This window comes from Panthera leo, chromosome D1 (genome assembly GCF_018350215.1).
Source record: "Panthera leo isolate Ple1 chromosome D1, P.leo_Ple1_pat1.1, whole genome shotgun sequence".
Taxonomy (NCBI): Eukaryota; Metazoa; Chordata; class Mammalia; order Carnivora; family Felidae; genus Panthera; species Panthera leo.
This window is the reverse complement of record NC_056688.1, coordinates 4899801-4922900: the sequence shown is the minus strand read 5'-3', so window position 1 is coordinate 4922900 and position 23100 is coordinate 4899801. Positions and strand designations below refer to the sequence as shown.

The 23100-nt window shown below is 41.9% G+C and overlaps 1 long non-coding RNA gene across 3 annotated transcripts in view; it reads right to left on the bottom strand.

The window, feature by feature from the left end:
- LOC122199975 overlaps positions 1–21051 on the bottom strand; it is a 99887-nt gene extending 78836 nt beyond the window's left edge. For all 3 annotated transcript variants that reach the window (XR_006193682.1, XR_006193683.1, XR_006193684.1), the window contains exon 1: positions 20944–21051. This is a non-coding gene — a long non-coding RNA (uncharacterized LOC122199975). The remainder of the gene's footprint in view (positions 1–20943) is intronic.
- Between the last annotated feature and the right edge of the window lie 2049 nt (positions 21052–23100).

The window sequence follows — 23100 nt, the reverse complement described above, 5'->3', positions numbered from 1 at the left end:
AGGGTGATGTCACGCTTTGTATTATACATCAGGTTCCTGAATGAAGGCTATGGACTTACAGCCGATCAAGCCCAGAGTGAAACACAGGTTTTGTGGAGCCCATGCTGTGTGGATCCCCTAGGGAGAGGGACGTGGCGGGATCCCGTGCTTGGTGAGGAAGGTTCCTCCTTGCCTGGGGACCCCACAGGACATGTTCAGGCCATAACGAGTTCTCCCACAACCCCACCCAGCCCCGTGAGGCACAAACCCTACACAGCAGGCTGTCATGGAAGGAATTCAGGAGAACCCTCATGTCTGGGAACATTGGTATGTAAATTTCCCATTTTTCTTTGGAAATCAATTATGGACAGAACTCATTATTTTTTTAATGTTTATTTATTTTTGAGAGAGAGAGAGAGAGAGAGAGCGAGAAAGCGCCAGCAGGTGAGGGGCAGAGAGAGAGAGAGAGAGAGAGGAAGACACAAAATCCAAAGCAGGCTCCAGGTTCTGAGCTGTCAGCACAGATCCCAATGCAGAGCTTGAACCCAGGAGCTGTGAGATCATGACCTGAGCCAAAGTTGGACACTCAACTGACTGAGACACCAAGGCGCCCCATGAGAGTCCATTATTTTTAAGCATATCAATGTCTGTGTCCATTGCTACATGTGACCAAAATTAAGAACCACAATGATTTAGGGTCCCTGCCTGTGTAGATGTAGGACAGGATTGCTTTCTAGGTTTCTGCTGGACATTGGGGGAAACTTGCTGTGCTATCATACATGCATGGAGAGCTTCAGTTGCCCATAATATGCCTTTGTGCAAAGGAGAAGGAAGGATTCTTTCCCCTGGGCAGAGGCAGCCCCATGCACCTGTGCACTGGCCTGGCGAGTGGAAAAGGGCTTGGATTCCATCTCCCACCTGTCGCACTGACAAGGCATCCTAGAGCTGCAGGTCAGTTTCCCAACCACACGTGACAGCCTTTACAGAGGCCACAGATTTCCACCCGAGGGGAGCTAATAAGAGACATCAGAATTCAGTCTTCCATGTAGAGCTTGGCTATGGCAAGCAAGCCTCTTTGAAACTGTGCTTTGGATGAAAACCCTATTCAGACAACAAAAATCCACCCCCAGCTAATGGTTAAGGGGTTGTTGCTGTGTGGAGGACATTACTGATGTGTAACTGTCTCAGCTCCAAGGGTCACAACACTTCATCCCTTCATGTGGAAGATCAAGGTAACACCAAGCCCAGGCAGAGGGCTGGGTCTTGGTTTTGTGGGGTTCTCAGAAGTGCGATGGCTTAGCTCAGTCACCTTCTGCCCTCATTCTCACGCATAAGACTCCAATTTGATCCTGCTCATGTTCCCTGGTTCGGCTAACTCAGTTAAAGACACACTTCTTAAAATAAATCTGAGGGGACAAGAGAGACTCAGTACGCATAGGTCTGTGGCCATGCAGCTCATCGATCCAAACTCAAATACAGGGCTTTCAACTGCACATCTGTGTTCTTCCCACATATTCCCCCTGCATGGGATCCAAGCCAGGAAGACGCCCCAAATGTTAACAACACTTAAGTGTGGTATTGCTGCCTCTAAACCCAAAACATGCCTCCAGCAAATCCAAGTTAAGAGGATCCACTTCATGCATGCCAGGCTGGCAAAAATTAAGTCAAATAACAAATTACGATAGGTGTAAAACCGGTTCCTCAAGATACCCATGTCTTCATCCCCAAACGGAGGGGTGGGAGTAGGTCCTGCATGTGGTGAGGAGGAAGGAAGTGCATAGATGGAATTACTGTGCCCATCATAATCCCAGGGTCCTGTAGAACAGAAGGGGGAGACTGAAGGGGACAGAGAGGCCCAGTGAAGATTCTACCTGCGGGTACCTGCAGGCTTCGGAGGAGGAAAGGCCACATGCCAAAAAATACAGGTGGCTTCTAGAAGCAGGGAAAGGCCAGGAAATGAATCACCCCCTAGAGCCTTGAGAAAAGAATGTGACCCTGTGAACACTTTCACTTTTAGCGCAGAGGGACCTCATTTCAAGCTTGTGACCAACAGAGCTGGAAGAGAAGTTTGTGGAGTTTTTAAGCTGCTATGAAGGTGGTACTATATTCCAGCAGCAACAGGACATGACTGCACCCAGAACCTTCCTAGGCTCCCTGGTGCTGGATGCTATGGGAACAGGAGATCCCAGACAGCGTGATGGAGATGGCAGGGGAGCAGCAGGGGGACTTCCTGGAGCCAGCAGTTTTGGATGCCAGCAACAGGAGAGACTGGCTGTCAGAGGTCCACTGCCAGCCAAGCCACCACACGGCACCAGGAAAAAGGTGGGCTGTGGGTTCGCTGCAGCTGGAAACAGAAGCAGGTCTGAGGCACTGTGGCAGCCACACTGAGGGCCTTGGACCTTGTTCCCAGGCAGTAGGGAGTGGGTAGGGGGTTAGCCAGGTCATCCTCAGGGTCCTCAAATCTGCCTTGGGGAGCCCACCCTGGCTGCACTGCAGGGAGCAGATGGGGGGGATGCTGGCAGCAGGCAGACCACAGAGGAGGCCACCACAGCATCCAAGCAGAAGGGGACAGGCCAGTACAGATGTCGGCAGAGGACGAGACTCACGGACAGACCAAGGGGACAGTTGTGGTAGCTGCTCACAAGGGCTTTGGGTTGGCAGAGGAATGAAAGGGGCAGGTGGGGTCTTGTTTAAGGTTCTTGGCACATCCCTTTTACCACAGTTGCTTCACCTGGTCATACCCAGAGTCTCTTAAAAGCTGTTCTATACTCCTTAAAGCTGCTGCATATCCCTGTCCCTAGAGGCACATGTGACAGGGCACAGGGGTTGTCATTTACCATCTGCAGAGTGAGGCACCAGTGAGGGAAGAGGTATGTTAATTATGAGGAGCACAGGTGAGGGAGAAAATGACCACCATCTGCTCTGGTGCTTTGGGGGAAGGGGCAGGACAAGGATGAGGACATGGACTTGGTGACCCCGATTTAGTTGGAAGATGAGCAGTCTCGAGGATGGAGCTTAAGGGATCCCGGTGTCCTTGGCAATGCCCTTACACTGTCAGCTTGTAAGGGCATGGGCCTGGAAGAGCCACATTTGGCCTGCTCACTGAGCGGCTTTTTGGGTGTTGAGTTTAGTAAGTTCTTTATAGATTTTGGATACTAGCTCTTTGTCTGATATGTCATTTGCAAATATCTTCTCCTATTCAGTCGGTTGCCTTTTAGTTTTGTTGATTGTTTCCTTTGCAGTGCAGAAGCTTTTTACCTTCATGACATCCCAATAGTTCATTTTTGCTTTTAACCCCCTTGTCTTTGGAGATGTGTCAAGTAAGAAATTGCTGCGGCTGAGGTCAAAGAGGTTGTTGCCTGTTTTCTCCTCTAGGGTTTTGATGGTTTTCTGTCTCCCATTCAGGTCCTTCATCCATTTTGAGTTTATTTTTGTGAATGGTGTAAGAAAGTGGTCTACCTTCCTTCTTATGCATGTTGCTGTCCAGTTCTCCCAGCATCATTTGCTAAAGAGACTGTCTTTTTTCCATTGGATACTCTTCGCTGCTTTGTTAATGATTAGTTGGCCATACATTTGTGGGTCCAATTTTGGGTTCTCTATTCTATTCCAGTGATCTATGTGTCTGTTTTTGTGCCAATACCATGCTGTCTTGATGATGACAGCTTTGTAGTAGAGGCTAAAGTCTGGGATAGTGATGCTTCCCACTTTGGTTTCTTCTTCAATATTACTTTGGCTATTTGAGGTCTTTTGCGGTTCCTTACAAATTTTAGGATTGTTTGTTTTATATTTGAGAAGAATGCTGGTGCAATTTATATTGGGATTGCATTGAATGTGTAGCTTGCTTTGGGGAGTGTTGACATTTTAGCAATGTTTATTCTTGCAATCCATGGGCATGGAATGTTTTTTCCATTTCTTTGTGTCTTTCTTCAATTTCCTTCATAAGCTTTCTATAGTTTTCAGCCTACAGATCTTTTCACCTCTTTGATTAGGTTTATTACTAAGTATTTTAAGATTCTTAGTGCAATTGTAAGTGGGATCAGTTTCTTTATTTCTCTTTCAGTTGCTTCATTATTGGTGTATAAAAATGCAACCGATTTCTGTACACTGATTTTGTACCCTGTGACTTTGCTGAATTCATGTATCAGTTCTAGCACTATCTTGGTGAACTCTTAGGGGTTTTCCATGTAGAGTATCATATCATCTGCAAAAAGGAAAGCTTGACTTCATCATTGCCAATTGTGATGCCTTTTATTTCATTTTGTTGTCTTATTGCTGATGCTAGAACTTCCAACACTTTATTAAACAACAGAGGTGAGAGTGGACATCCCTGTCATGTTCTTGATCTCAGAGGAAAGCTCTCAGTTGTTCCCCACTGAGGATGGTATTATGGCGGACTTTCCATATATGGCTTTTATGATGTTTAAGTATGTTCCTTCTATCCCAACTTTCTTGATGGTTTTTATTAAGAAAGGATGCTGTATTTTGTAAAATACTTTTTCTGCATCGACTGACAGGATCATATGGTTCTTCTTTCTTTTATTAATGTGATGTATCACATTGACTGATTTGTGAATATTGACCCAGCCCTGCATCCCAGGAATGAATCCCACTTGATCATGGTGAATACTTCTTTTTATATGCTGTTGAATTCGATTTGCTAGTACCTTGTTGAGAATTTTTGCATCCATGTTCATCAGGGATATTGGTTTCTAATTCTCCTTTTTTTGTGGGGTCTTTGTGTGGTTTAGGAATCAAGGGAATGCTGGCTTCATAGAATGAGTCTGGAAGTTTTCCTTCCATTTCTATTTTTTGGAACAGCTTGAGACAGATTGGTATTAACTCTGCTTTAAATGTCTGGTAGAATTCCCCAGGGAAGCCATCTGGTACAGAACTCTTATTTGTTGGGAGATTTTTGATAATGGATTCAATTCCTATACTTGTTATGGGTCTGTTCAAATTTTGTAGTTCTTCCCATTTGAGTTTTGGTAGTGTGTGGATGCCTAGGATTTGTCCATTCGTTCCAGGTTGTCCAATTTGTTGGCATATAATTTTTCATAGTATTCTCTGATAATTGCTTGTATTTCTGAGGAACTGGTTGTGATAAATCCTTTTTAATTCATGATATTACCTATTTGGGCCCTCTCTCTTTTCTTTTTGAGAAGTCTGGCTAGGGGGTTATCAATTTTGTTTATTTTATTTTATTTTTTTCAAAAAACCAGCTCTTAGTTTCATTGATGTGTTCTGGTCTTTTTTGTTTTTTGTGGGTTTTTTTTGTTTATTTGTTTGTTATTGTTGTTGTTGTTGTTTGATTCTACATTGTTTACTTCTGCTCTGATCTTTATTATTTCTCTTCTTTTGCTGGATTTGGGGTTTCTTTGCTGTTCTACTTCTAGTTCCTTTAGGTGTGCAGTTAGATTTTGTATTTGGGATTTTTCTTATTTCTTGAGATAGGCCTGGATTGCAATGTATTTTCCTCTAAGAACTGCCTTTGCTGCATCCCAAAGGGTTTGGATTGTTGTGTTTTCATTTTCATTTGTTTCCATATATTTTTTAATTTCTTCTTTAATTGCCTGGTTGACCCATTCATTCTTTACTAGGATGTTCTTTAACCTCCCTGTATTTGTAGGTTTTCCAAACTTTTTCCTGTGGTTGATTTCAAGTTTCATAGCATTGTGATCTGAAAGTGTGTACGGTATGATCTCAATTCATTTATATTCATTGAGGGCTGTTTTGTGACCCAGTATGTGATCTATCTTGAAGAATGTTCCCTGTGCACTCAAGAAGAATGTGTATTCTGCAGTTTTAGGATGAAAAGTTCTAAATATATCTGTCAAGTCCATCTGGTCCAGTGTATCATTCAGGGCCATTGTTTCTTTATTGATTTTCTGTCAAATGATCTGTCCATTGCTGTAAGTGGAGTATTAAAGTCCCCTGCAATTACTGTATTCTTACCAATAAGATAGCTTTTGTCTGTGATTGTTTTATGTATTTGGGTGCTTTCAAATTTGGTGCATAACATTTATGATTGTTAGCTCTTCTTGATGGATAGATCCTGCAATTATTATATAATGCCTTTCTTCACTTCTTGTTACAGACTTTAGATTAAAATCTAGTCTAAGTATGGCTACTCCAGCCCTTTTTTTTTTTTTTTTTTTTTTTTTTACTTTGTAGGGTACTTTTAACTTCCAAATGTAGAACAGGGGTTTTAAAAAAATGCATCTTGTCTAGATCATAAAGGGCAAGAAGCCCTCCAGCTGACTTCAGGGTCCACACTGCAATATTTGAAGTTGACAAGGGGGCTGCTATAGTGGAGGTGGGAACAGACAGACCCAAGGAGATCCCCCAAAAGTCACTGGCTAGATGGCGCATGAGGTTCAAGTCTCTTAACCTTGAGATTTGGTAATTAGAATACAAGGTGTACCTTAGATGAACATCACCCTCGAGCCAGAGAGGCAAGATCGCTTTGGGGCCTTTTGGTGAAGATCAAGGGAAGCCAGAGAGGCAGGAAACCAGGAATGTCATTCTCCCAAGAGGAACAGTGTAGACCAGGAGGGGTTAGTTCTGTAACCTAGTGCACACTTGTGTCTCGGTGCCCTTGACCTCAAGGACAGACAGACAGGATCCTTCCTTATGTTCTTCCTACACCCCACACCACCGCTGGCTCTTCAGAAACCTTCCTGTGGCCTCTGTGTCTGGTGTATGCAATACACAGAGAGACTTCAAAGCATTGTGGTGCCTCAGGAGCAAAGGTGCAGCCACACTCAGCAGTTTTCTTCTGGGGCACACCTGTGGGTTGTGGTATGATTGTGAAATACCAGTCTGTAGCCACAGATGTGGGAGAACCCAGATTCTGAAATTTCAAGCATGTTAGTGTGGACTGGGATCTGTGGATGTGTGAGCCCCAGTATCTCAGGGACACCATTCACATTTCCTGGCCAACTTTGTCTCCTTCCAGCAGAAAACAGTCCATGACCATGGTCTTCATCTTCAACAACCCAAGTTATCTAACACACACAAGTAACTTCACAATCCATGTTGGAGGTTATCCAACAGGAGATACCTAGATACTCAATGGAGAAATACTTGCAAAAGGGGGTAAGTGGTCCAAATGTGATTTACTTATTTCTGGCCCCAAAGATGGAATAAATAATGACAATAGCTAGAATAACTAAAAGTGGCCCAAATGTATTGGGCACATCCAGTATGCAGGTTCTCATTTTCCTGGAGGCTGCAAGTCCAAGATCAAGGTGTTAGATAGCTGCTTCCTAGAGAAGCACTGTGGCCACACGGCCCTTCCCTTGTGCAGTGTGGTCCTAGTCTCTTCTTAAAGGAACACCAGTTGTATTGATTGGAGCCACACCTTCAGGACATCATGTAACTTTAAGTACCTCCTTAAAGGCCTGTGTCCAAAAATGGTCACACTGGGGTTAGGAATTTATATTGTGGGAGGACTGTTCAGTCCACAGCACATGGATTCATCTACTCCTTACCATCTCGTGAGGAGGTACTATTATTTTATATCTCACAGACATGGAAATGGAGGCTCGAGGTATACAGTGAGCACTCAGGGTCCAGAACCTGTGCTCCTGACCACCAAGTAATCCGGCCTTTCCTGGGTACCAGTAAGCACACTGGAGGACCATTCTCTGGTAAGGATATTTTGAATTGTCTGGGCATCTTCCTAAATTATCAGCCAAGTTGAGAACAAGAGTTAAGAAGCCTATCCTCTGCCTTCACCTTGAAGTTGTCACACCTCCAGATGCTACACATGATCCTTAGTTCACCTTGTGTAAACAGGGAGGGGACTCCTTCAATGCAGGACCATGGTGACTCAGCAGATATAGCACAGAGCCCTCAAACCATTAAAGATATGCAAATAGATTCCACAGCCCTCAATCTTAGTTTTTAGAGGTTCGTGGCACTGAAGAAAACCTTAAATCTTTCTTACCTAAATAGAGCCATGCCTGGAGAGTCCCTCATTACAGCAGAGGGGAACTGAAGGGGTTCAGTGAACCCATAGCATGGTGGTCACCATCAGAGTTGGTGTTAGTTCCTTTATCCAACAAAGAGAAAAGGGTCAAAGGCCAGAAAGCAAAGGAGATAACAAACAAGGAAGGGAAGAAATTAGAATGGGTCCTAGAATGAATGGTTTTCCCAAGGAACTAAAAAAACTCCTAGTTGAGGCAATTATTTGGCATTGAAAGTATTCTTCAAGTTTCCAGGTTAGAAGGCTAAATTCTGGAAACATCCATGAAGATAAAATAAAGGTTAACCACAATAGGCCACAGATTTTTCTCAAAGAAAAATTAAGAATAATACAAAATCTGAAGGATTTTGAGAGCAGAAGACCTTGGTTAACAATTTTCACCCAGCCAAGCTGTAATTTGTGTGTAAAACAGAGGAAAAGACATTATTGGAAGATTAAGGCAATAGTAAAGAAAAACAATAACAAGTGGAGTCTAAACCATCATATTAAAACACAATATAAAGCTGCAATTGATAGAGCAGTGGGAAGTCAAACTAAGAATTAACTCTCCAATCAATGGAACTGAATAGCTTTAAAATGGGCCCCAGGTAGAAATTTGTACAAGTTACATACAGAGATTCATGGGATCACTATTTTTCAGGCTTGTACTGGAGGTTGTAACACACATAAAAAGAACTACAAGGATCAGAAACAGACACAAAGTATACAACATTGAATATGATGCAACCTAGACAATTCTAAGAAGAGATTTATGTACCATTTATAAATGAGAGCAAAGTAGGAAGATGGTAGACACACCCAAAAAAGACGCAATAGGAAATCTAAGAATTACATAGCAATAAAACTTAAAAAAAAAGAGGTTAAAGAGATCAGGATCAATCTTTCCTGGTTAAAAGAAGCCTCATTAGGGGCGCCTGGGTGGCGCAGTCGGTTAGGCGTCCGACTTCAGCCAGGTCACGATCTCGCGGTCCGTGAGTTCGAGCCCCACGTCTGGGCTGATGGCTCGGAGCCTGGAGCCTGTTTCCGATTCTGTGTCTCCCTCTCTCTCTTCCCCTCCCCCGTTCATGCTCTGTCTCTCTCTGTCCCAAAAATAAATAAAAAACGTTGAAAAAAAATTTAAAAAAAAAAGAAGCCTCATTAATGGGATGTTATGTGTTCATGAAGGAGATAATTACAAACATGGAATTCCTTTCTTCCCAAGTCATTTCATAAATGTAATACAGTCCCTGTCAAAGTCCCAGTGAGACTTTTCATGGAGTTTGACAAGATTATTCTGAAATTCAAAACAAGAGCCAGGACCAATTTTGGGAAAACAGAAACAAATGAGACTGGTCTCACCAGATACCAAAAAGAGATGACAAAGGAGAAATATATATAACTATGAAAGACAACACAGACCCAGGTGGACCGGGGAGATGGAGAGTATTGTTTTAAAGGGGGATTTCACAGAAGTAGAGAAAGACTTTTCCATAACTTGTGTAGAAACATTTGGGTGTACTTAAAAAAAAAAAAAAAAAAAAAAAAAAAAGGTTGGAGCCCTACGTCATGACCCACAGAACTAAGTTTTAGTAAAAACTAAAACTATTACAATAAAATGAACAAATGTTTAAGACTTTAGGGTTTTAAAGGACTTTACAAATAAAAGGTTTTAAAAGCCACAGAAGAGAAGACTGGTATATGTGAGCATATGAAGACATTAGGGTTCCATGGAAGAAAAGCACAGTTCAAGGGTCCCTGCCTGGCTCAGTCAATGCAATGTATGAATCTTGATCTCAGGGTTTTGGGTTCAAGCACCATGTTGGGTGGAGAGATTACTTAAAAGTAAAATCTTAAAAAAGTTTTAAAAAACATTCAAAGGCAAGGAACATTCCCCAGAAATTATTAACACATGTGACAAGTTATCCAAAATCATTATATACACACACACACACGTACACATACACACACACACACACACACACACACACATTCATTTGAGGGTGGGGAGGGGAGAAAGCCTCTTATGTTGAAAAATTATTTCACCTAGGTGTACCTCAGTGGTTCCATTGATTGAGCATCCCAACTTTTGATTTTGGCTCAGGTTATTATCTCACGGTTTGTGAGCTTGAGCCCCACATCAGGGTCTCTGATGTCAGTAGAGAGCCCTCTTTGAATCGTCTGTCCCCCTCTCTCTGTCCCTCCTTGTTTGTGTTCTCTCTTGCTTAGTCTCAAAAACAAACATTAAAAAACATTCTTAAATGATTTCACACATATATGGAATTTAAGACAAAAAACAGATGAACATAGGGGAAGAGAGGGAAAAAGAAGATAAAAAGAGAAGGAGGCAAATGATAAGACACTTTGTTTTTTAAAAAACATTTGCTTTGGGGAGAGGAGCCAAGATGGCTCAACAGCATGGGGCTTTTTTTTTTTTTTTTTGAGTCTCATATCCATGAATTACAGCCAGATTAACACTAAACCATCCTGCAAACCTAGAAAACTGATTTGATAATTAACACAACAATCTGCATACCTGAACCACAGAATTCACCAGGTACGTGGCACAGAGAGGTGAACTGGGGGAGAGAGAAGCCACAGAGGGCAGGGAGCTGTTTTTGCTTGCAGACGGAGGACAGAGATAGGGGGAGAGTATGGGAAAAGCACCCCCCACAAAAGTATTTGGAGATAAAGGGGAAAAGTAGAAACATCCACAGGGACTGAACTAAAAATGGGATAAAGAAGAAAGGAGAGAGTTTAAATTCCATTAAGACTCTATAAAGAGGGAGCGCAGAGTCTGAAACTCTGCAGTTCGGTAGCTGGTGGTGCTCTGGTGAGAAGGGTGAACCCTCAGGAGCAGAGTGAAGTCTGGGGGTCTTTGGGACACACTGGAAGAGGCTATTCCCCTGTTAGGAGAGGCAGTGTGGCACCCTCACAAGCAAAGATGCCAGTGGACCCCAGAGAACAACCACATTTACTGGTGCTGGAACAAGGTCATTAAGGGTGAAGCCTGGTGCCAGATGAGTGTTGTGATTTCCCATAATCCCTGAAATGCTGCTGCTACACGATTGCCTGAACTTTTTCTGAGGTAGGCTGGTATTCAGCCACAGTCTCTGGGCATCAGCAGCAGCATGGTCCCAGAAACATTCCTGGGGGTGGTCGTCACCTAGCCATTGCTCAGTGACACACTCCCACAGAAGGTCTGAGTGGATAAAAGCCCTGGTCCCTCAAAAGTGAGGGGTTGAAAAACACAACTGCATTTGAGACAAATCTCAGGAGGGAAGTGTCACTTGGCAACCTGATGGCTTGGTCATGGACAGTGTGAAAGTGGGGAGAGGACAGAAGCCAGAAACAAAAGACGGGTGCTCGATTACTGGTACAGGAGAGCACAGAGTTCAAATACCAGAGACTGGGTGGCTGGGTGACACAATTTTAACCCCTCCCACGCATGCACATACACACCTACAAGTGCCACAACAATCCACCCCAGTAAGCTAAGCAGTGTCATCTAGTGGAGAACAGAGCCATTACACTAAGCCCACCCAACTGGGCCAACCTCGCTCTTCAGGAACACGAGTCTCTCCACCTGCTTAGTACACGGACTACAAAATACTTCAGGGTTGGACTTCTAGGGGAAAACAACGTAATTTCAATCGTATTTCAGTCTGCTCACTGTCCATCTACTCAATTTTCTTTTATTTTTTAGTTTTAATTTCTTTTCTTGCTCTTGAATACAGAAAGAGAAAAAATGTATTTTTATTTTCAATTTTTATTAAAAATATTTTTCTTTAATTTTTCTACTATATTTTACTTTTTTGTAGATTTTTCAAATTCTATTTCACTTCCATTTCATTTTATTCTATTTCATTGTATGCATTTCTTTCAAATTTTCAAACATTTTCCTTTTTCCCCCTTTTTTCTCTAATCTGTCAAACTCCTTTCAACACCCAGACCACAACACACCTAGGATATAGCATCATTTATTTGATTTTGTGTGTGTGTGTGTGTGTGTGTGTGTTAATTTCTTAATTTTTTTTTACTTTATTAATTCTTTTTCTTCCTTCAAAATAATAAAACAAAGGAATTCACCCTAAAAGAAAGAGCAGGAAGAAACAACAGCCAGGGACTTAATCAACATATACAAGCAAGATATCTGAAACAGATTTAGAATCACAAAATAAGAATACTAGCTGGGGCCAAAAATAGTTTAGAATCCCTTTCTGTAGAGATAAAAGAAGTTAAAGCTAGTCAGGATGAAATAAAAATTGCTATAACTGAGCTGCAATCTCGAATGGATGCCACGGCAGAAGGATGGATGAGGCAGAGCAGTGAATTAGCGTTATAGAGGACAAACTTATGGAGAATAATGAAGCAGAAAAAAAAGAGGGAGACTAAGGCAAAAGAGGATGATTTAAGAATTAGAGAAATCAGTGAATTACTAAAAAGGAACAACATCAGAATCATAGGGGTCCCAGAAGAGGAAGAGAAAGAAAAAGAGGTAGAAGGGTTATGTGAGCAAATCATAGCAAAAAACTCACCTGAGCTGGGGAAAGACAGACATCAAAATCCAGGAAGCAGAGAGGACTCCCATTAGATGCAACAAAAACTGACCATAAACAAGGCATATCAGAGTCATATTCACAAAATATTCAGGCAAGGGGAGAATCATGAAAGGAGCAAGGGAAAAAAAAAAGTCCCTAACCTACAAGAGAAGACAGGTCAGGTTTGCAGCAGACCTATCCACAGAAACTTGGCAGGCCAGAAATGAGTGCCAAGATATATTCAATGTGCTGAATCAGAAAAATATTCAGCCAAGAATTCTGTATCTAGCAAGGCTGTCATTCAAAGTAGAAGGAGAGATTAAGTTTCCCAGATAAACAAAAATTAAAGAAGTTCCTGACCACTAAATGAGCCCTTCAAAAATGCTGACAGGAGAAAAGTTGAAAAGAAAAAAAAAGAAAAGACCAAAAGCAAAAAAGACTAGAAAGGACCAGAGAACACCATCAGAAACTCCAGCTCTACAAGAAACATAATGTCAATAAATTCATATCTTTCAGTACTCATTCTAAATGTCAATGGACTTAATGTTCCATTCAAATGACATAGGATAACAGAATAGACAAGAAAACAAGATCCATCTATATGCTATTTGCAAGAGACCCCTTTAGACCTAAAGACACCTTCAGATTGAAAATAAGGGGATGGAGAACCATCTATCATGCAATTGGTCGACAAAAGAAAGCGGAGGTTGCCATACTTATATCAAACAATCTAGACTTCAACATAAAGACTGTAACAAGAGATGAATAAGGGCATTATATCATAATCAAGGGGTCTATCCACCAAGAAGACCTAACAATTGTAAACATTTATGCGCCAAATGTGGAAGTACCCAAATATATAAATCAATTAATCACAAAACATAAGGAAACCCATTGATAATAATACCATAATAGTAGGGGATTTCAACACCCCACTTACAACAATGGACAGATCATCTAAACATAAAATCAACAAGGAAACAATGGCTTTGAATGACACACCAGACCGGATGTACTTAACATATATATTCAGAACATGTCATCCAAAAGCAGTAGAATATACATTCTTCTCCAATACACATGGAACATTCTCCAGAATAGATCACATTCTGGGACAGAAATCATCCCTCACCAAGTACAAAAAGATCGAGATCATACCGTGCATATTTTCAGACCACAATGCTATGGAACTCAAAATCAACCACAAGAAAAAGTTTGGAGGGGCGCCTGGATTGCTCAGTTGGTTAGGCGACTGACTACAGATCAGGTCATGATCTCACAGTTTGTGAGTTTGAGCCCCGTGTTGGGCTCTGTGCTGACAGCTCAGAGCCTGGAGCCTGCTTCAGATTCTGGGTCTTCTCCTCTCTCAACCCCTCCCATGCTTATTTTCTGTGTCTCTCTGTCTCTCAATAATAAACATTAAAAAAATTTTTTAGGGGCGCCTGGGTGGCTTGGTCGGTTAAGCGTCCGACTTCGGCTCAGGTCATGATCTCACGATCCGTGAGTTCGAGCCCCGTGTCGGGCTCTGTGCTGACAGCTCAGAGCCTGGAGTCTGTTTCAGATTCTGTGTCTCCCTTTCTCTCTGCCCCTCCCCTGTTCATGCTCTGTCTCTCTCTGCCTCAAAAATAAATAAACGTTAAAAATTTTTTTTTAATTTTTTTTAAAGTAAAAGTTTGGAAAGGTAACAAATACTTGTAGACTAAAGAACATCCTACTAAAGAATGAATGGGCTAACCAAGAAGTTAAAGAGGAAATTAAAAAGGACATGGAAATGAAATGATGACACCACAGCCCAAAACCTCTAGGATGCAGCAAAGGCGGTCATAAGAGGAAAGGATATAGCAATCCAGGCCTTCCTTTTTTTTATTACTCTTTTTAACATTTATTATTACTAAAAGAAAGAGAGACACAGAGCATGAGCAGGGGAGGGGTAGACAGAGGGGGAGATACAGAATCTGAAGCAGGCTCCAGGCTCTGAGCCATCCGCACACAGCCCAATGCGGGTCTCAAACTCACAAACTGTGAGATCATGACCTGAGCCAAAGTCAGTCGCCCAACCAACTGAGCCACCCAGGCACCACACACTCCAGGCGTTCCTGAAGAAGAAACAAAGGTCTCAGATACAAAACCTAACCTTACACCTTAAAGAGCTGGAAAAAAAACAGCAAATGAAACCCAAAACCAGCAGAAGACAGGAAATAATAAAGATTAGAGCAGAAATCAATGCTATCGAAATCAAAACGAAATAAAAAAAAAAAGCAGTAGAAGAGATCAATGAAACCAGAACCTGGTTCTTTGAAGGAATTAACAAAATTGATAAACCACTAGTCAGTTTGATCAAAAAGAAAAAGGAAAGGACCCAAATAAATAAAATCAAGAATGAAAGAGGAGAGATCACAACCAACACAGCAGAAATACAAATAATAAGAGGATATTATGAGCAATTATATGCCAATAAAATGAGCAATCTGGAAGAAATGGACAAATTCCTAGAAACATATAAACTATCAAAACTGAAACAGGATGAAATAAAAAACTGAACAGACCCATAACTAGCAAATAAATCGAATTAGTAATCAAAAGTCTCCCAAACAACAGGAGTCCAGGGCTGGATCGCTTTCCAAAGTAATTCTACCAAACATTTATGGAAGAGTTAACACCTATTCTCTTGAAGCTGTTTCAAAAAATAGAAATGGAAGGAAAACTTCCAAACTCTTTCTATGAAGCCAGCATTACCTTGATTCCAAAACCACACAGAGACCCCACAAAAAAGGAGAACTATAGACCATTTTCCCTGAGGAACATGGATGCAAAAATCCTCAACAAGATATTAGCCAACCGGCTCCAACAATATATTAAAAAATTATTCACCATGACTGAGTGGGATTTATACCAGGGAGGCAGGCCTGTTTCAATATCTGCAAAACAATGTGATTCATCACGTCAATAAAACAAAGGACAAGAACCACATGATCCTCTCAATAGATGCAGAGAAAGCATTTGACAAAATACAGCATCCTTTCTTGATAAAAACCCTCAAGAAAGTAGGGATAGAAGGAGCATACCTTGAGATCATGAAAGCCATATACGAAAGACACGATGCCAATATCATCCTCAATGGGGAAAAACTGAGAGCTTTACCCCTAAGGTCAGGAACAAGACAGGGATGTCTGCTCTTGCCACTGTTATTCAACATAGTATTGGAAGTCTTAGCCTCTGCAATCAGACAATACAAAGAAATAAAAGGCATCCAAATTGGCCAGGTCAAACTTTCACTCTTCCCAGATGACATGATACTCTATATGGAAAACCCGAAAGATTCCACCAAAAAACTGCTAGATCTGATCCATGAATTCAGCAAAGTGGCAGGATATAAAATCAATGCACAGAAGTCAGTTGCATTCCTATTCATCAGCAATGAAGCAACAGAAAGAGAAATCAAGAAATCGATCCCATTTACAATAGCTTCAAAACCCATAAAATACCTAGGAATAAATCTAACCAAAAAGGTGAAAAAGCTATACACTGAAAAGTATAGAAAGCTTACAAAAGAAATTGAAGAAGACACAAAAATTGGAAAAATATTCCATGCTCCAAGATAGGAAGAAGAAATATTGTTAAAATGTAAGTACTACCCAAATAAGTCTACATATTCAATGCAATACCTATCAAAATAACACCAGCATTCTTTTCAGAGCTAGAACAAACAATCCTAAAATTTGTATGGAACCAGAAAAGACCCCAAATAGCCAAAGCCATCTTGAAAAAGAAACCAAAGCAGGAAGTATCGCAATCCCAGACCTCAAGCTGTATTACAAAGGTGTAATCATCAAGACAGTATGGTACTGGGACAAAAACAGACACTGAGATCAATGGAACAGAATAGAGAACCCAGAAATGGACCCACATACGTGTGGCCAACTAATCTTTGACAAAGTAGGAAAGAATATCCAATGGAATAAAGACTGTCTCTTCAGAACGTGGTGCTGAGAAAAGCGGGAAGTGAAATGCAGAAAAATGAACCTGGACCACTTTCTTACACCATACACAAAAATAAACTCAAAATGGATGAAAGACTTAAATGTAAGACAGGAAGCCAACAAAATCCTCAAGGAGAAAACAGGCAAATACCTCTTTGACCATGACCGCAGCAACTTCTCACTCAACACATCTCCAGAGGCAAGGGAAATGAAAGCAAAAATGAATATTGGGACCTCATCAAAATTAAAAGCTTCTGCAGTGAAGGAAATAATCAGCAAAACTAAAAGGCAACTGGTGGAATGGGAGAAGATATTTGCCAATGATGTATCAGATAAAGGGTTAGTATCCAAAAATCTATCAAGGACTTATCAAACTCAACACCCAAAACAAACAAATTTCCAGTGAAGAAATGGGGAAAAGACATGAATAGACACTTCCCCAAAGAAGACATCCAGATAGGCAACCGACACATGAAAACATGCTCAACATCACTCATAATCAGGGAAATACAAATCAAAACCACAATGAGATACCACCTCACACCTGTTACAATGGCTAATATTAAAAATAGGCAACAACAGATGTTGGTGACGATGTGGAAAGAGAGTATCTCTTTTGCACTGACGGTGGGAATGTAAACTGGTGCAGCCACTCTGGGAAATATTATGGAGATTCTTCAGAAAATTAAAAATAGAACTACTCTATGACCCATCAATTGTACTACTAGGTATTTATCCAAGGGATACAGGTGTCCTGTTTCAAAGAGACACATGCACCCTAATGTTTACAGCAACACTATCTACAATAGCCAAAGTATGGAAAGAGCCCAAATGTCCATCAAAGAATGAATGGATAAAGAAGATATGGTGTGTGTGTGTGTGTGTGTGTGTGTGTGTGTGTGTGTGTATGATTACTCAGTAATAAAAAAGAATGAAATCTTGCCATTTGCAACTACATGGATGGAGCTGGAAGGTATTATGCTAAGCGAAATTAGTCAGAGAAAGACAAATATCATAGGACTTCACTCATATGAGGACTTTAACATACAAAACAGATGAACATAAGCGAAGCGAAGCAAAAAATAACATAAAAACAGGGGGGATGGGGACAAAACATAAGAGACTCTTAAATATGGAGAACAAACAGGGTTACTGGAGGGGTTGTGGGGGGGGGACAGGCTAAATGGGTAAGGGACATTACAGAATCTAATACTGAAATCACTGTTGCACTATATGCTAACTTGGATGTAAATTAAAAAAAAAAATTATTTGGTTTTGAGAGTGCACTAGCAGGGGAGGGGCAGAGAGAAGGGGGCCAGAGAGATGGGGCCAGAGGATTCAAAGCAGCTTGTGCACTGACAGGAGTGAGCCCGATGTGGGGCTCAAACTCACAAACCATGAAATCATGACCTGAGCCAAAGTCGATCGCTCAACCAACTGAGCCACCCAGGCATGCACATAACTGACTCTTTCAATAGAGCAAACTGAGGGTTGCTGGAGGGATAATGGGTGTGGGCATGGGCATTAAGAAGGGCACTTGTTGGGATGAGCACTAATGAGGGATGAGTCACTAAGTTCTACTCCTGAGGCCATTACTACACTAGATGTTTGGAATTAAATATTTAAAAAATTAAAAGTACAAAAAATGAGCCAATAGAAAAGTGTAAAGTAGTGATAAGCAAGCAGTTCAAAGAGCAAATGCAAGTGTCCAACCATCACATGAAAAGGCATTCAACCTACTTAGCTATCAGAAAACACAAATTTAAATGAAATAACATTTCTACCTATTAAATTGCTAAACCCTGAAATACAGTAGTTTCATGCATGGCTGGTCGTCAATTGCTAGAACCACACTGGAGATCATGTCAGCAGTAATGTTGTGTGCCCACCTAGGATGGAGTCATTCTATTTTTCAGGGTCTCCCCTGGAAGGACATTTGCCTGCATCAGCCAGAAAGCCTGAAACACACTGTTCATCGCATCATGTATAAAAGTGAGTTAGAGGACAACCCAAATGTCCAGGGCTGGGTGAATGGCTGGATAAACCTTGGTGTATCTGTACCATTATCCACAGCACAGCAGTTGCAAAGAAGGAAATTAAGCATACTGGTATACTGGTATACCTCAGATATAAGTGTTGAAAGAAATTTAACAATACATTCAGGATGGTACTGTTGACAACAGGATCCTGTGGATTTTTGCCCACACAAAGATGTCTGGAAAGCCACACACTTAACCAGGAAAAGAGAAAGGAAACATGGGAGGTCTGGATGGTGGCTAGTGGTCAGAGAGGACTTTGGTTCCAAGAGAACTTTAGAACATCCAGGTTGTAAAGAATGTAGTTGTCAAAAAGGATTCAAAACTCACACTTGCTCAGGAGGTTTAAGATCTTGACAGGGATCTTCAGAAATATATGCTGTTCTACTAGGAATTTATCTAAAGGATACAGGAGTGCTGATTCACAGGGACACAGGTACCCCAATGTTTATAGCAGTGCTGTCAACAACAGCCACAATTATGGAAAAAGCCCAAATGTCCATCAACTGATGAAGTGGATAAAGAAGATATGTTTTATACATACAATGGAATACTACTCGACAAAAATGAAATCTTGCCATTTGCAACATTGTGGATGGACCTGGAAGGTATTATGCTAAGTGAAATAAGTAGTCAGAGAAAGACAGAGATCACATGTTTTTACTCCTACGTGGAATTTGAGAAACCTAACAGAAGACCATGCGGGAAGGAAAGGGCAAAAAGTTTCCAACAGAGGGGGAGGCAAACCAAAAGACACTCTTAAGTACAGAGAACAAACTGGGCTTTATGGGAGGAGTGGGGGAGAGGAGAAAGTGGGCCATGAGCATTGAGGATGGCACTTGTTGGGATGAACAATGGGTGTTGTATGTAAGCACTGAATCATGGGAATCTACTCCTGAAGCCAAGAGCACACTGTATACACTGTTAGCTAACTTGACAATAAATTATATTTTTTAAAAAAAAGTATCTGCTTGTGCCCTAGAAGAATGAGCAAGGGATGGGAGCAGGGAAGTGGACTTGGAGATGTGGGAGGTTGGGTCTGTTTAAGTCCAGTAAAGCAAGGTCAGGAGTAAAACATGCTTCTTTTTCAAGGTCATGATCTAAGAAAGTGTCATTTCTTCTTGTCCCCAGTGACACAGCAGGTGTCTGGTTACAAAAATCAGAATCCCATATTCAAGTCCCACTTCTAAACAGGTGATCTCTGGGTGAGCCATTTATATCGCCGAGTCTATCATTACTATATACATTAGGAAGGTCATTCCCCACCACCCTGTCTCCTTTATGGTCACTTTGAGTCAGACACAACATGAGCAGAAGTTCCCTGAAAGCTATAAAAAACAACACAGAGAACAGTTGACTCCCTCCCAAACACACACCAGGATAATGTATATACCCACTGAGTAATTAAAGACATAGTTAAAATAGTTTTCTCCCTAAAATTTCCCAGGAGTTCAATACCTCACACCATTTTCTAAAAGAAAGCACAGATGAAATAATCAAGCACTAAACATGAAACAATAAAAAGATACAAATCCAAACAGTATCTTCTTTACATCAAGTAATAGAGGCAAAATAAGGCCAACAACAAACCTCAAAAGCAACAGACAGCATATTTAGTACAGAAAGGACTTCCACACACCAATGTGAGAAACAAATTCTCTAACAGAAAAAGAGTTGCCAGAATTCTAAGCCAATAAAGTCCAAAAATATGGAAAGTGAAAAATCAAGAAAAGAACAAATTAGATACTTTTTTTACCTACCAAAGTCAAAATACCAGTAATACTTAATACTGCCCCAAAATCAAGCAAGACAGATGCCTACAGTAATGCCATCCCAGGAGACACCTGCCATCCAGATATGGGATTTAACACTTTCCAGGAACCATGTTAAAAGCAAAAATAACCAAGTAAAATTTTAATATCTTTAACCCAATATACCAAAAGTGTTATTTTAACTCACTATGAAATTAAGATTTTTATGTCCCCACCTCCTTTTTTTTTTCTTTTTGGAAAAGTACTCCTTCTTTGAAATTTAGTACTTCAGACTTACAGCATCTCTCAATCCAGATGCTAAACTTTTGATGGAAAGGTTTTGTGTTTCCTATGATTTTCTGTAGAAAAAGATTCACATACCCATTTTGTCCCAAATATATTTAAGTCTTCCAGTAACTAGATTGAGTGTCAGGTTTTAAAATTAATTCTAGATTAATCAAAATTCAAACTATTCCTCAGTCCCACTAGCCACATTTCAAGTGCCTGAAAACGAGGCATGCTGGTGGGTACCTTACTAGAGGACATCGCTCTGTAGAAAATCTGTCCAACTAGCTTCCTGTCCTGGCAGTAGGAAAAGGCGGCTCTTCATTCAGCCTCCTGAAATGCTACACAGGGAATCCGATCACCATAAATAATGCAAGACTTCTCCCTCCTGCCCTCCCACAGAGGTACCTTCCACTCCGTGAACAGATCCATCCCATCGTCCTTTTCTGTTCCTGCAGGGACAGTTTTCCAGGGGTCCCCCAGTCCAGTCCTTAGTTGGTGGGCACATCTTCAGTTCTCATGCTATAAACAGGAAATAATGATGGCAATAGGAAGGATAAGAATACAAACTGATAGGTTCCATCTACTGAGCGGTCCATGGTACAAAATCCTTTCTATTCATCATCAATCTGCACCCCTCCAGTTTACAGACAGGAAACTGACCCAGGAAAGCAACATGTACAGGTCATGCTGGAAAAACCTCAGTACTAGTGGAGCCACCTGCTGTTGCAACCAGAGCTAATGGTTCCCAAACCCTTCCCAGGCTGTTCCCTGTTCAGCATTCAAGCTCTCTCCCCCAGTCACCAACAGGGGCTCCCAGCTCTCCATGCAGGATCAGGGACACCGGGATGCCCTCTGGGGCACTACTTTTTTCCAGAATAGCATTAGGCCCAAATAAAGAAGAAAACCACCACGTGAGAACCTACTAGGTGTTAGGCACAGTGAAGCCCTCTGCACAGACAATGCTCACAGCAACCTCTGAACTAGGGATGGTCATTTCTACCATTTTACAGAGAAGAGACTTGTCCAAGGGCAAGAAGCAAGCAGGAGGGCCAGGATTTCAGTGTGGTACATGTGTCCCATGTTCTCCCCAGGTGACTGGTGCTGTGTGCATGCAAGACTACCAGGGTGGGGGGGCACGGAGTTCCCTATACCTTAGTCCACACCTCTGACATGATCACATACTGATCTCAGTGGTGTGCGGTCACAGGCGAGTAAGACCTATACTTTGTCAAATGAAAGCATTCACATTAGTTTTCGGTGTATTCTACAAGCAATGAGCCATTTTGAAGGCCAGCATGTCGGGGGTGGGTTATTGGGCACCCACTGTGCACCAGCTGTCTGCAAAGCATTCACATGGATTTCACATCTGAGTCTCTTAACAAGTCTGCAGACTGGGTAACACCGCCCACAGCCCACAGAAAACTAAGGTACAAAAGGTGAAGAGACCCATCTGAGATGACAAAGTAAATGGCAGTCAGGGTACAGAACCACCGCCCAAAGTGGGAGGGGCTTTCTCCAGGCAAACATCATTTTCCAGCCACCTATGGGTCTAGCACTGACGACGCACACAGGACCCAGAAAAGAATAGGGCAAACATGATGCATGGTCCCAGGGGGTTCGGGCCACCAGGTGGGGACTGTTTCAATGTCTTTTATGGATGCCAGATTTCCATGATCACCTCCCTCCCCCATGATTTACCCAGCCCCTCCAGATTCAGGTGGCTGGGGCATACACAGTTGTTTCAGCCTATAAGCCCTCAGTGGCAGTGAGGGGGTCCTCTCTAGGCAGAAGCACTCAGGAGTTGGGCACAACACAAACTCTCCTTGGAAGTCAGGTACTGACTGGTGGAACCATCCTGGATCCCAAGCCACCAGATGGAGGACAAGCGAGCCTCCCCATGTGGTGTGAGGGCTAGGCTTTTTTATGCCAACCACGGAGATGAGAGGGAGTTGCTGCAACAAAGCCAAACACATGCTGATGAACATGGTGAGATAGGATCAAGAACTACACAAAGTTGCATCATAATTTACATGAGAAACAAGAGCAGTGAGATTTTAATAGACTGATTTAGTCTTGCCAGAGAAGGCAAGGGTCAGTAATGGAAAGATGGAGTGGGGATCAGACAGACGAGGATGATGGCAGGTCCTGTTTATTAATGTGCCAGGCATGCTTTACGATCATCTGAGCAAAAGCCAGGCTCACAAAGCCTGAAGTTTGGGGAGTGGGAGACTAGGAGGTTGGCCCTGGGTGTGTGGTTCATCAGGCACCGGTCACAGTCCACTTTCATGGATTTCACACAATGGAACAAGGGGAGCTAGTGGAGATGGGACCTTAAGGAAGGCCTCTCCAGAGAGGTAACAGCAGAGAGTGGAGGGTCAGCCAGAGAAGGACGTTCCAGGGGATACCTTGTGACTTTGTGACCCAACAAGGGGCAAACAGGAGTGATTGGGGGTGAAAATAAAGTCAGATGCAGGCTCAGGATGCTACTGTAAGTCTCTGAAGAGTCCTGAGCAAATGCTCTGATAGGCTCTCTGGTGGGAGGGCTGCTTAGCCAAAGGCAAT